Raw genomic sequence first — 15,389 nt, 5'->3', positions numbered from 1 at the left:
CCGTACTGTTATAGGGAATGCCATGACTCAACTGAATATCCCAGCGCGCGCAAAAGTCCTTTGTCTTCTTGCTGACATATGCCGCTCCATTATCTGTTTTAATTTTTTGTGGGATGCCAAGTTGCGCCATACAGTCCTGCCAATGTAAAATAACTGAGAGAGCATTTTGTTTAGCATGCATAGTGGCTAAAATAACTCCACTGCAGGTATCAACTGTGACATGCAGATACTTACGTGGATTAAAGGGTTCATAAATCGTAACATCAGACTGCCATATTTGGTTGGGCTGCAACCCTCGAGGGTTTACCCCTGCCTCCCAGAGGGGACCTTTGGAACACACAGGACAAGCAGCAATCACAGAGCGAGCATCTTGCAACGTAATGCCAGCGAGCCTAGCTAAACCGCGAGCTCCACAGTGGAGGAGCTCATGCAGGCGGAAAGCTCGCCTTAGGTCAGAAGTTTCTTCAACCGCCAGTACGCTCTTTGCTAAGCTGTCCGCTATTTCATTCCCAGCAGAAAGAAAACTCGGTATGGAACTATGACTATTAACATGGATAGGACAGACAGGAGCGGTTCTCATTTGCAGTGCGGTGAGCAACATTCCGGCAATCTCTGACGTTGCCCCAAGTGCCCATCGGCACTTCTTCAGTAACTTATATACATAGCAAGAGTCTGTGATTAGATCCAAGGCCTCTTCGGGCCATTGAGCGAGAGCCATCCATACCGCTTTGGCCTCAAGATACTGCACGGATTGCCCTTGATCTTGATAACTAATGTGGGTCCACTGACCATCCTCCTGCCATGTAACGACAGCTTTCCCAGTAATCGATGACGCGTCGGTAAAAACTGTGCGGCCTCCGGTGGGTTGTTCAACTATGGCACTAGCTGGCAAAAAATGGAGTACCTGGATTATCTCCCCACAGGGGTGTGGTCTTAGACCTTCAATACGACCCGTAAATTCAGCTATCGCCGCTTGCAGGAGCCCCACTTGTGGAAGTACCAACTCCCACTGTGCCAAAGAACAGGGCAATGCGATGACCTCCGGGTCCTTCCCTGTTAAGTGTTGAGTTTGCCTCCGACAGCGGAGAATAAGCTGGGATAATAATGTTGGCCAAGAAATTAAAGCCGTCTTTGGTTTGCCTTGATACAACCAAGCAAAAGGCCAGCCTTTTTCACCATTATTTTGAATTAGTAAACCATGGCCAGCGGTATCGGTCATGTAAATCAGGGCAGTGACCGGTTGTTCAGGTGTAAATCGAGCGAGACCCCAATGCTGGGCTCGCTCCATAATTGTCCTAAGAATCTCCTGATGGTTTCTTGAAAGAGTCCTTGGAGCTAGGGGGGAATCTCCTCCTTTCAGGAGTTGATATAAGGTAGTCATTTCTGCCTCAGATATTGGAATAAAGTTTCTAAGCCACAATAGTTGTCCAATTAATTTTTGTGCCTCATGGAGTGTTGTCACTGTAGTCCGAATTTCAAATGATTGTGCTGTCACGCTTCGTGGCCTCAGTTGAGTACCTAAATACTTTACTGCACGCCCTACCTGTGTTTTCCGAGGCTCAATGTGTAACCCATGTCGCTCCAAACTGACTATCAGCTGCACGCGTGCCTTTTCCAGTAACTCCTCTTGGTTGGACGCCAATAACACGTCATCCATGTAATGGAAAATGATGACCGTAGGGAAATTTTCTCGAATAGGGCGTATCGCAGCAGCTACAGCAATTTGACACAAGACTGGTGAGTTTTTCATGCCCTGGGGTAACACCTTCCATTGATATCTGGCGCACGGGTGTTGATTGTTAGGCTCAGGAACAGTAAAGGCAAAGCGTACTCTATCGTCTTCATGCAAGGGAACACTAAAAAAGCAATCTCTAATATCTATAACCACTATTTGATAGTCAGGTGGAATCATGGCCGGAGAAGGGAGGCCCGCTTGTAGCGGACCCATGTCTTGTATACATGCATTAACTGCGCGTAGATCATGTAGCAGTCGCCACGCTCCCGATTTTTTCTTTATCACGAAAATGGGGGTGTTCCAGGGACTTGTAGAGGGTTCGATGTGTCCTGCGTCAAGTTCTCGTTGTACCAATTGTCGAACAGCCGCCCTCTTTTCCTCTGTCAATGGCCACTGCTCTACCCACACTGGTTTATCTGTCAACCAGGTGAGTTTTAATGGGCGGACACAGGCAGTGGCCATTATGATAAATTTGTACGCAGCACTATATTCATCTTCTGCAAGCAACATCGTCCCAAGATGACAATGGGTAACTCAGCAATGACAGGGTTACACCATGCTACCCTAGCTTGTCCAGATTCCGGATCCTTCAACATAATTTGCATTGGGTTCCTGCTTTGATGCGAGGTCTGCATGCCTCCCACGCCTTGCAGCGAACCTCTCGGTTCGAGTGGCCAATCGTCTGGCCATAGATGTGATGGGATTACTGTAACATCCGCTCCTGTATCTAAAAGGGCTCTTAACACGAGGCGTGGTGTTCCCCCCAACTCTGGGAGCCATGGGGTAACTATAATATCTACTTCTGGTCGTGTGGTCATGTTTAGGGTGAGTGCCACATACGGCGAGGCTCTATCCCCAGCCTCCTCTATTGCGCGCTCCCATCTCCCCAAGGCAGCTGAGTTGGATATTGCATCATTGGGACCGCAGGCGACTGTGCTGGTCCCAGGGAAGGAGAGACTCCCTGTGCCATACATTGCGCTGCTGTCGTCGGGCCTGTTGAGCTGATCACTGGGGCAGGTGGGGATGGCACGGCCCTCAGCCATCCCCTCTTCTCGTTTCCCCCAGCCTGGTCTCCTTTGCTGACTCCCCGATTTGCACTGTCGAGCTCTGTGGCCTAGTCGCCCACAGCGCCAGCATCGTAGGTCTCTCTCTCCTTCCCCTGTTCCGGGGGTGTTTATTTTTGAAGGGCATTGTCGCGCCATGTGTCCTTGCCCCCCACACCTATGGCACATAAGTCGTGCGCCGCGGCAGGCCGCATGGACTGCGGCCACTACCGGTTGCATACTTTGCGCCTGTTCCTGTTCCAGCACATAACGAATCATCTGTGAAAGCGTGGTCCCTATGGGTAACTGTCTTAGCAACACTGCAGTTTGTGGGTTTGCTTGCGTACGTGCACAGTCAAGCAATATTGCCTCCTTAGCCTGCTCAGGAAGTCGAGCAACCTGGAGCGCCGCTTGCAGCCGGTCTAAAAACTTTGTGAAGGGCTCACTTAACGATTGCCGTATTTGGACCCATGGAGGCTCCCTTTTATCAAGAGCTGCGATGATGCGTATTGCTTCCTGGGCAGCTTTCGAAGATGCAGCAAAATCGCGCCCCCGCATTCGCTGAGCCTGTGCCTGAGGAGTTGCGAACTGCCCTTCACCCATCAGCTGCTCTAAAGTCACTCCTGCCATGGGATGGTTGGCCTGTTGCGCCTCGATAACAACTTGGGTGCACCGATTCCTCCACTCCTCCCTAAACAATACCATCATCGAGGGGGTCAATACGGCCCGCATCAACTGAATGATATCAAAAGGTGCAAGTGGCGTTGCAAAAACACAGTCTAGTAGGACTTGGGTTTCTGGGGAATTTAATCCATGACTTTTCACCGTTGTGACCAATTCTTTCACCAACTTCGCATCTAACGGTTGCCACTCATATCCTCCACCTGGGGCTGCTCGGATAGGAAATGCTTGAATCGGAGGGGCCTGGAATCGCACTCCTTCCAAGACACAATTTTTTGCAATCATCTGCCAATCCGTCCCGTTTGCCCTCTCTTTCGGCATTCCCCCTGGCATAAGACTTTCCGCATTTGCCACCACCCCTCTCAATCGGCTGATCAATGCCTCGAGTTCCCTTGAAACCTCGTTAGTCCGTCTCGGAAGCGGGGGCGGATGAGCAACAATCGAGGATCCCTCGTCACCCCCTTCGCCCTCACTGCTATCAGAGCTCATGGGGTAATCGTGTACAGGCTCCCTCCACTGTGAGGGAATACCAGTTTGATTTCCCATTGCCCTAGGGATAGGGGTTCCCTCTGGTGGCTCAGGTATCACTGGCAGTGCCGGGGAGCCCTACCACCCCCCTCGATGTCCTGCGCTCCGCTCTCTGTGTGTCCAGCACTCGTCGATCACTGGGATACAATGGGGCGTCCTCAGGTGTTTTGCCTTCTTTTTCTCCTTCCCGCCATCTTCCTTCACGTAGTTCACGATACTGCTGGGATCCCACATCAGCCCCCAGAACCCAATCCAGCAACCTATCAGTCAGCTCCCTTTCCACACATTGTTGCAACTCTCCCCAGGGGTATTGAGGAAGTGGCAGATCCGCCGGTGCAGGAGGTGCCGAAGGTTCCGTGGGCGGCCGCTCTAAACTCCCCACTTGTATCGGGAACACCTTTCCCGACTCCTTTGTTCCCGCTGCACCATAGTCTCCCTGCACCTCCCCTTCCTCCGTTGGCTCAGCCCCCAGTAACAACGGTTCCGTCTGTGTCCCACAGGCCACTCCTTCCCAGCCAGCCTGGGTCCCCTCCGAAACTAAACTTGTTGGCTTTTTCGTTCCCAGGAGATTCCTGCCCCATCAGCACACCACGTGCAGCAGGTCGGCGCCGCCTTGCCGCAAACCCCCGCTTGAGCACCCTTGTCGTTACCGACTTTAGTACCTTTATGAGTTCCGCGAGCTCCATCGCTGTTGCCTGATCACGTCGGGGTCACCACTGTGTAACAAACACTACACATCAAAGTTATCCCCCTAGATCTCCAGCCGACCCGGGCTTTATACCCCCAGCAGTAGGTGTGTCATGTTATAAGGGGCGGAGACAAGGGAGGGTCGACCCTTAACTCTTTCCGTACAGCACGTGATCTTCCGGTCGCCAGCCCTTATCTTTACTACAGCTAGTCTTTCTCAAAGAAGATGAGGGTCTGTGCCGATACTGTGTACATTTATTCTCCAAAAACTATACTAAATGTTGTTGCACTTATTGCCATTTCAGTCTCTTTAGCCTCTCTGTCAACATACTGTTAAGAAAAGATGAATTACCATTAAATACAATTATTCAAGCATTTTAAAAAACACTTTCCACAGCATTGGTCTGAAGTTTACAGAAGTGATAGTAAATTCTATCTAAATTGGTCTGTCTCAATGGCTTTTGGTATTTGGAATGAATAATGAGATAGGTAACAAAACTTCATGCAAATTCTGAAAAAATATACTAGTCTTTCAAATACTCCTTTAATAATTTCGCTGATTGCAGAAAATTGCAATGCCTTTGTTCAGAAACACATTTATATATTTATACCATGTTTTAGAAAAAAATAAATACACAGACAATAAAATGTACTAATTCGACATATCTTTATGCATCTCAAACACTTTTCAATAAACTTTTTGATCACAGTGCTGTAGGTGGAGTATCTGTATACAGTATGGTTTCTGTTGCACAGAAACCTCAGTATTTAGCATGTTACTGCTTCTTACCATCAAAGTACACTCCAGTACAGAAATATCTTTAAAGACACTGTTTGTGTTCACTATTAGGTGCTCCTGAACATTTAGAGTAACCACACAGCTGTGCTGCATAGCTCATACTTATTCCATAATATTTATCATCAAAATTATAGTGGTTAGAGTTCCTTTTTGTGGAAAATGCAGAAAGGACAAGAGATATAAACTAAATCTTTCTTTCTTTCTTTAAAACATAATCTTGATTGCTCTGGATTCAGTTTGCTATTAACTCCTTGATCTTTCTAACATTTTCCAAATCTATCAGATAATGCTTTCTGCCACTGCTCCTAAATGCATGAAAAACAATTGTGTCTACTACTGTTTCCTTGGTGAGCTGGTATATTATTTTTATTTTTAAATATGCCACTCATTGACAGGTTGCACTTTAGAGCTTTTACATTTAAAGGTAATAATGTATTTTTATATTTTATATTTTATATATATGTAAAACTATCATGCTTTTACAATAGCTTATAGTAGGGGGTGAACGTGTATTTTCAAATGTATGTATGTAACTTCAGGAAAGATTAAGAACACTTTTCAAGCTATTTAAAAACAAATGATATTTTGGCACAATCTCTTTTATATGGCAACATAAGGAAGATGAATGTACTTCTCTTCCATACTCTAAAATACTTAGGTGAGTAATATAAGTAAACAGCATCTTTGTTATTTAACTTTTTTTTGTTTCAATTTGTTATATGAACCATATTCACCTAAACTAAAAATATCTAATAAATATTGTCTAAGGTAACAGAAAATACTCTAGTAATGCAGAAATTTTGCTGAGTGGTAAAGATTAGCATAAATGTTTAAAAACATTTAGTCTCTTTTGTCTAGGTGGAAGGTAGCTTGAAACCTACACTTAAGAAGCTTTGACTGCACTTTAAAAATTGTACTTGTACTGACTCAGTGCTGAGAATGAACAAGACACACAGTTCACATGAATACAAGCTTTTGAGTAGCTGTAGCTAGAGCACCAAAAAATCTGGTCTTACTATCATATACTGCATTCAAATTACTCAGTCATCATAGAATCATATACCACAGACAATCTGTCATTTTTTTCAGGACAGTGTTTTTGGGAGGAAGAATCCTAATAACATAAAGAAAACATATGGACAATAAGCAATTCATCAAAATATTTAAAAAGGACAGCTAAAAATGCATGCATTTCAATGATATCTGTTTAATATTTAACTTCTTTTCAGCAGCAAGAATCAAATCACTACATGGTTCTTCCCTGCCAAACTTAGTCAAGATATGATTAATTATACCTGCTGTCTAAACCACTGCTAATTTGTAGGTTTTTTTCGGTTAAAAAATTTTCTGCTTTTCAGGAAGAAGGTAGGCAATTTATGAAATGCTTCTCTTTTGGACTAGGATAACATTTTATGATAGTGTGAGAATTGGGGGTAATGAAAGCAGAGTAGAGGGAGGAAGCAGAAGAGAGAAGAGGCCAGTATTCAACTGTCTTTAAAACTTCTCTAAGCATGTACATATAAAACAAAAGGTATAAAACACTAACATAGTTCCTAACTACTTTTATGAGGCTTTTAATGCATAGTTTTATATCTATTGCAAAAAAAGCAGTGTGCAGAGTACCGCATTTACCCCTGAAATATACTAAAAATTTACCTAATTCCATCCCTGCATATGAAATCTGTTAGAAAAAACCCCACTAGTCTACTACTATTTGACTAAACGCTATAGTTCTTTTATTAATTTAAAGGTTATTTTTCAAAACGTAAGAGCCAAACTGTCTTTGTAATGGGAATGGTGGCGCCTAGAAGATCAGGTTCCTAAAGCCCACAGCATTTTTGTATGTGAAGAAGTATAAATGCTGATGACTATATAGGCTGTGAGCGAATCAGATGCTTATTTCAAGTATTAGGAAAACTAAACAAAAAACAGTGATGAGTCAGTTTCTACCTTCACTGATATAAATCAAGGTTAGCTTTTGTGCATTTTGAATGAAACTGGCTAAAGGTGAAACCCACTGAATGTGCTAAAGGAAAGGCATTGACAAAAGAGGATTGTCAAAAGGACGTTTTTTCACTTCAACTCTGGCTCTTCTTCAAGATCATGGAAAGACCACTCAACTAGCTCTTCATGCCTAAAGCTACAAGAGTCTTGCTGAGGAGTGGTTTATGGACTACTCATTGCAATGTCTATGAATGGGGTTGTAGACAGCCAGAATGCAGGTGTACATGAGCACACACTGCAATATGCTGTTTAGGTGGTAGTTTAGTCCAGAGCCAGACTTTGTGTGATTTGTAGTAAGTAGTACTTATTACTAATACACTAGGAGACAATGTTACTTGATTTTGAGTGTAGATCCTTTCACATGCTGAAATTTAAATGTGTGAATGAGTCCACCAATTTTTCAACCCAAATGCTTTACTAGAAAATGGTGATAGTAGCCACTGGCAATAGTCTTTATTTAGCTAAATTTATAACAAAAATGTTGTGCTCCTTACAGATGTTAATACATCAGTGGAGGAACAGAACCAGATATAAATACTCCCATTTGGCTAATACAGCCTTCAGGACTCTTTATTTATCTTCGCAGCAATGTAACCTTTCTTTCTTTCTGTATTTTTTTGGTGGGAGGTTGGTCTGTTTTTTGAGGTTTTGTTTTGTTTTGTTTTTAATTCAGCTCCTTCTCATCCTTTATTCTGAAATCTCACAGACTCTGAGACACTGATTTTGGACAAGTGACCCATAACAGTAGTGGCACTATGAGTGCTCCATATTTGTTACTGAAAATCACAGCGTATATGCTTAGATTTCCTGTTTTGAAAGTAGCAGTCCTGTGCTCTTTCAAGCAATTCAATCCAGTCAGTGGCAAAATATCAGTTTTTCCCTTTTTTCTTCCTATCCTAATTATAAATATATATAGTTGCTGACACAGGAAAAAGAGAAACAGGGAATTTGCACATAATCCTTCCCATATACATTTTGTGCCATTAAACATGTGTGAGTGACTAGGGAAAACAGAGCCCACTGATGCATCAAAGTTTCTGATACATACACTGGCTGGTCAAGAAGAAATATTATTCTGTTTGTCATTATTTCGTTTGAGATATCTAAATTTCTGACACAGGGCCCAGAGTAGGCGTGGTTCTATCTACAAGATATTTGGCAAATAGGAAGTACCACATGAGCAACACACCTACCTTTAAATATAATAAAATCAAGTTGGCCATATATAAACCAAGGGACTTTCAGCTAACATGGCACTGCCAGGCACCTAATCCTATCATATGTTGAAACCTCAATAACTACTAGAAGGGACCAGCTCTTCTCATAGTCCCTCTTCCACTTCCTCGTATTTGATTTTGTTTAGATCTGTTTGTCATATGAAGCGGCTTGGCTGCAAAAATCTTTACAGTAACCCTCAGTGTGATTGGGAAGCAGTACCAGTGCAGGATTCGCTCTAGACAAATCTTCCTTTACACAATGGCTGGGCATGTCATATTGGACTGGAAACATCACACCCATTTTTAAAAAGGGTAAAAAGGAGGACCCTGGGAACTACCGACCGGTCAGTCTCACCTCCGTGCCTGGTAAGATTGTGGAACAGATCCTCCTGGAAGACATGTCGAAACATATGGGAGACTGGGAGGTGATTAGGGACAGCCAACATGGCTTCACCAAGGGCAAATCGTGCCCGACTAATCTGGAGGCCGTCTACGATGGAGTGACTGCATCAGTGGACAAGGGAAGAGCAATTACTGCAAGGCCTTTGATATGGTCCCCCACAACATTCTTGCCTCTAAATTGGAGAGATATGGGTTTGACAGATAGACTCATAGATGGGTAAGGAATTGGCTGGATGTCCAAAGAGTTACAATCTCTATGTCCAAATGGAGATCAGTAACAAGTGGTGTCCCTCAGAGATCCGTATTGGGACTGTTAATGTTCAATATTTTTATTAATGACATATACAGTGGGGATTGAGCACACCCTCAGCAAGTTTGTGGATGACACCAAGCTGAGTGGTGCAGTTGATTCGCTGGAGGGAAGGAATGCCATCCAGAGTGACATAATGGGATTGCCTGCTCCTGTGCTTTTAAAAGGTGGTTCTTAAGAACTGACCAGCACTCATGGACCCCCTAAGCCCTCAAAGGCATTGCTAAGTAGCTCCCTGAGTAGCTTAAAGTTTGCTCTCTTGAAATCCAGGGTAGCAACTCTGCTGACCTTTTTTCCTCATTACACAGAAAATTTTAAACTTAACGATTTTGTGATCACTGTGGCCAAGACAGCCACCTACCATCACATCTCCCATGAGTCCTTCTCTGTTCACAAATAACAAGTCTAGTTGGTTCACTGAGTACTTGTGTCAAGAAGTTATCTTCCACAAGCTTCAGGAATTTCCCAGACTTGCTTGTCACAGCAGTATGGTATTCCCAATTGATGCCTGGGAAGTTGAAATCTCCCATAAGGACCAGGGCTACCGATCCAGAGATTTCTCCTAATTGCCTATAGAATAACTCATCAGTGCTATCATCCTGACTGGGCAATTGGGTAGTAGACACCCACTACGATATCTGCTTTGTTTTCCATCCCCCTAATCCTCACCCAGAGGCTCTCAACCACATCATCCCTAACTGTAAGGGCTGTACAGTCACACCTCTCCCTTACATGCTCTTCCACCTCACCTGCCCTGCCTATCCCTCCTCAACATGTTCTTTATGGTATATTTTATAAACCTACAACTTGAGGTTGTTTTGCTTTCCTTACTTAATTTTGCTATGGATGTTTTTATATATGGTTGCTAGTTAATGAATGAGTAAATATACTATTAAAAGAAGTTACATCATCTTTATTCTAAATGGTTCATTAATGCTTTTGCATGATAAAGACTGGTGTTAGAGGGAAAAATCTGTGATATATTGGATAGACTTGCATTAAAAAAATCTCACATTGATTTATTTATATCATCCTGTGTATTCTATAGACAACTATAATTACATTTTATAGTGCACCGTTATAAAAATGTGCATGCACTTTGGGTTGTTAAAGTATACGTTCATGTCTTTCTTTGATCAAATGTTACTGCACATAGGCTGTTCAAAGAAAGCAAATTATAGAAGAGTCAATAACAGTATTTTAAACAACACACAGCTGCTATAGATTGATTCAAAAGAGATCAAAATCTTGACAAAGAAGCAGTTCCTAATGGAATGCATGGTGTTTAAAGTATATTTAGCTTACTACAATAGAATCATGGCTATAACATGACCAAACATAAAGCCACATAATTTATACTTTCAATGTTATAATCCAAGGCTTGATTAATACATACTTCTAGCATGTTCAAGCCAATATTAATAAAATGGAAGCTTTACACTTTTGTTTCCAGGAGTTAAAGTATGTGCTTTAGCATTTAATCTGTATTTTTGTAGCCTATATGAAAAGAAGCTTGGCTTCTCAGATGTAAATTTTCCCTCATCCCACATATATTGTTTAACTTCTGAATAAAAAATTCATAATTGCACTCAGTACTTTCCATCCTATATCTGAAAGTGTTTTACAAAAGTGACTAAACATAAGCTTTAAAATGTAACAACTAAGGTCATTTATCCAAAAGTCTAACCTGGAGGCACATGAACTTGGTGAGGGACCTTGTATTTGATGGTAAAGATTCTTAAGTGCCTGTACTTCTGTGCTTACTCACGACTAACTCAATCTAGCCCAAAATGGAGAGCCTTTTCCTTCTTTAAGCCCCAAAGATCTGGGAACTCTCAGTCCTAGGGGAGATATCCATGGCAAGTATTTTCCAAGTATGCTTAATGCAATGCACAAAGGATCAAGCTTTTCACAAAAATAGAGTCAGTGTTTGTATACTATCAAAAGCACAGAAATCTCAGTATTATTCCTTTCTAAGGAATGAGCCCTGTTCCCCAGGGCTCAGTACTGAAGCTGGGCCAGTTCTGTTTAATGTCTTTATCAATGATCTGGATGAGGGGATTGAGTGCACCCTCAGGAAGTTTGCAGACGACACCAAGTTGGGTGGGAGTGTTGATCTGCTTGAAGGTAGGAAGGCTCTACAGAGGGATCTGGACAGGCTGGATCGATGGGCTGAGGCAAATTGTATGAGGTTCAACAAGGGTAAGTGCTGGGTCCTGCACTTGGGTCACAACAACCCCATGCAACGCTACAGGCTTGGGGAAGAGTGGCTGGAAAGTTGCCTGGCGGAAAAGGACCTGGGGGTGTTGGTTGACAACTGGCTGAACATGAGCCAGCAGTGTGCTCAGGTGGCCAAGAAGGCCAATAGCATCCTGGCTTGTATTGCAGAAATGGTGTGGGCCGGCAGGACTAGGGGAAGTGATCGTCCCCCTGTAGTCGGCACTGGTGAGGTCACACCTCGAATACTGTGTTCAGTTTTGGGCCCCTCACTACAAGAAGGACATTTTTCGGAGATGCCTGGAGCGGTGTCCAAAGAAGGGCAACAAAGTTAGTGAAGGGTCTAGGAGCACAAGTCTTATCAGGAGCGGCTGGAGGGAGCTAGGGTTGTTTAGTTTGGAGAAGAGGAGGCTGAGGGGAGACCTTATTGCTCTCTACAACTACCTGAAAGGAGGTTGCAGCAAGCAGTGGGGGTCAGTCTCTTCTGCCAAGTAGCAAGTGATAGAACGAGAGGAAATGGCCTCAAGTTGCACCAGGGGAGGTTTAGGTTGGGTATTAGGAAAAACTTCTTCACCGAAAGGGTAGTCAGGCACCGGAACAGGCTTCCCAGGGAAGTGGTTGAGTCCCCATCCCTGGAGATATATTTAAAAGATGTGTAGATGTGGTGCTTAGGGACATGGTTTAGTGGTAGAGTTGGCAGTGCTAGGTTAACGGGTTGGACTTGATGATCTTAAAGGTCTTTTCCAACCTAAATGATTCTATGATTCTAAGATTCTGTTAATTATTTCTGCATTTTAATGAGAGTCTGTTTAATGCAAAATGCAAACACAACCTTTGGAGCAGAAATCAGATTTCAACAGATCCTTCCCTCAAACAAAAATGCTGTAACAAGCCACAGAGCTTCCTGTCTCCTATTGAGTTCTGTTACTCTCTGAACCAATGAATGCTTCATTCTTTAATGCACAAAAGCATCGATGTTACCAGGAAGTGTGGAGACTTGACCTATCTAGAACTGTCTACAGCATGGGAAGTTGGGTAAATCCTATCTCTTATATAAATACAGGAGGTATGGATTTGAACCCATTCAGTTTGAGGAAGAAACAGAACCTATGTTTCCAGTTTTGTAACAGGTTTCTAACCACTAGTTGTTTCTTAAAAAGAAAAAGAGTGACTCTTTCCTTAATTCTCTGAAAGATTAGTTGTAGGAGGGGACAGCGTGCTCTGAATCCCAAGTGGATTAAGGTGTCTCTGCAACCCTGGATAAGCAGTGTAACTTCTGGATGAGGGATGGGATTTCTGAAACCCTGCTTCTGCTTGGTCCGAGTCACTCACAACTTAACATGCTGCTATATTTGAATCCTGTTCTGTAGTACCAAACTCTTTCTGTGCCCTGTATAGGAAGCCTCAAATCCCAGCATAGTATGAATTCCACCTCTGGAGGTCAGGGTGCCTAAATATTAAGTATTGGCTACAAATCAAGCTTTCTAAGTCCCTAAATCCTTTATTGGACCTATCTCCATTAGTCCTTTCCTACTGCAAGGCTCCTTGCAGCAGGGGTGTGGAATATTTATGGCTTTATGGCTTCAGTGTAAGCACTTGGATATGCATCAAAGCAAAGCAATGTAGCAAAGCAATGGAATACTCCTTGTTGACCATTTTCTTACCTCGTCCTTTTTTTAAAAATTATTTCTATTCCAAATGTGGCTTAAAAGAGTAAAAAAAAAAAGGTGTGCTCTCATTTCTTTGTTCCTAGATGTCTTCCTTTATGGCTTTCAAAATGCTTGGCAGGTATAGGGGGTTCTGACTAATTGGCTTCATCAGCAGAACCCCTGAACTGGTATGACCTCTGCAGAAACCAACATTTGACAAATTTGACCTTACATCAATAGTAAGGAGTTTATTTTCTAGAACTAAACTCATCTGATGACAAATGCCCACAAGGGATTCACTTCTGAAGTCACACAGACTTTTTATGCTAAAGTAGTCTGGAACAAAAGTATGATGCTCCTGGGCTTGGACTTGAGGTGTATGATGGGTTGACCCCAGCCATCAGCTAAGCACCCACCCAGTCACTCACTCACCCCCAGTGCCGGATGGGAGAGAGAATCAAAAGAGCAAAAGCTGAAAACTTGTGGGTTGAGATAAAGACAGATTAATAAGTGAAGGAAAGCTGCACACACAAGCAAAGCAAAATAAGGAATTCATTCACTATTACCCATTAGCAGGCAGATGTTTAGCCACTTCCTGGAAAGCAGGGCCTCAGCATGTGGTAATGGTTACTTGGGAAGATGAACACCATAACTCCGAACGTCCCCCACTTCCTCTTCTTTCTTCCCCCAAGCTTTTATTGCTGAGCATGACATTATATGGTATGGAATATCCCTTTGGTCAGCTGGGGTCAGCTGTCCCGGCTATGTTCCCTCCCAGCTTCTTGTGTCAGCCTACTCACTGGGAGGACAGAGTGGGAAAAAGAAAGCTCCTCAATACTGTGCAAGCACTGTTCAGCAATAGGTAAAACATTGGTGTGTTATCAACACTCTTTTAGTCACAAATCCAAAACACAAAGCACCAAGGGTTACAGGCTGCTATGAAGAAAAACTCCATCCCAGCCAGACCCAGTACAAGGCAAAATACTACATCTCTGATGGTTATAGAAATCTCTCCCTCTCTCCCACACAGACTAAATTCTCTGTATTCCCCTCCCTTCAAGAAATCTGAGAAATCCTCCCACTCCCTTCTGTACAGTCTTTTTTCATGGGAGAAATGTTCTTAATCTCCACCTCTTCCTTCACTGAAAGTGATGGAGCAAAAAGAGCTGACTAAATGTCTCTACAAAGAAGTCCGCTGCATGACCAATTCAGTAGCAGGGATGAAAGAAGTACTCATCCATTCCTGCTGTTTTATTCGGGGTCTTGTGACCTAGCACATCTGTCGTGGTTTAACCTCAATAGGCAGCTAAGCACCACACAGCCGTGTTTTCGCTCACTCCCCCAACACTAGCACGGGGGAGAGAATCGGAAGGGTAAAAGTGAGAAGAACACGTGGGTTGAGATAAAGACAGTTTAATAGGGAAAGCAAAAGCTGCACACGCAAGCAAAGCAAAATAAGGAATACATTCACTACTCCCCATTGGCAAGCAGGTGTTTAGCCATTTCCAGGAAAGCAGGGCTCCATCATGCGTAATGGTTACTTGGGAAGACAAGCGCCATAACTCCAAACAATCCCCCAATTCCTTCTTCTTTCTTCCACCAGCTTTTTATTGCTGGAGCATGACGTCATATGGTATGGAATATCCCTTTGGTCAGTTGGGGTCAGCTGTCTCCAGCTGTGTCCCCTCCCAACTTCTTGTGCACCCCCAGCCTACTTGCTGGCAAGGCGATGTGAGAAGCAGAAAAGGCCTTGGACGCTGCGTAAGCACTGTTCAGCAATAACTAAAACATCCCTGTGTTATCAACACCGTTTTGGTCACAAAATCCAAAAACATAGCACCATACGAGCTACTGTGAAGATATTTAACTCTATCCCAGCCAAAACCAGCACATTCCATACCATTTACGTCATGCTCAGGTCCCACACTATTCAATAGATCCTCATTAACCACCACCCCCTTCCCATCCTTTGATACAATACACAGGTATCATTCCCTTAGTCTATGGACCACCCCTGTGAAATGCCCACAAAATGTCCACAAAATGTCCATTGAGTTCATTTAGTCCATGACTCTGGATTCTATCTGTTATAGTGGTCACTCAGGACAGGAGAGATG

The 15,389-nt window shown here is 43.4% G+C and overlaps 1 protein-coding gene across 4 annotated transcripts in view; it reads left to right on the top strand.

The window, feature by feature from the left end:
- The window catches only part of LOC104011634 (myocyte-specific enhancer factor 2C-like), a 157,951-nt gene that overhangs the window by 36,095 nt on the left and 106,467 nt on the right, over positions 1 to 15,389 (top strand). Inside the window, exon 4 of one of the 4 annotated variants that reach the window (XM_087760398.1) lies at positions 15,009 to 15,037. The exons of the other annotated variants lie outside the window; for them this stretch is intronic. The gene's annotated coding sequence lies outside the window, so the exon portion shown is untranslated. The remainder of the gene's footprint in view (positions 1 to 15,008; positions 15,038 to 15,389) is intronic. 4 annotated transcript variants of the gene reach the window in all.

The sequence above is a fragment of the Nipponia nippon genome, unplaced genomic scaffold, assembly GCF_047370975.1.
Source record: "Nipponia nippon isolate SJK-2023a ecotype South Korea unplaced genomic scaffold, ASM4737097v1 scaffold_22, whole genome shotgun sequence".
NCBI lineage: Eukaryota > Metazoa > Chordata > Aves > Pelecaniformes > Threskiornithidae > Nipponia > Nipponia nippon.
This window is presented reverse-complemented; position numbering and strand designations above follow the sequence as displayed.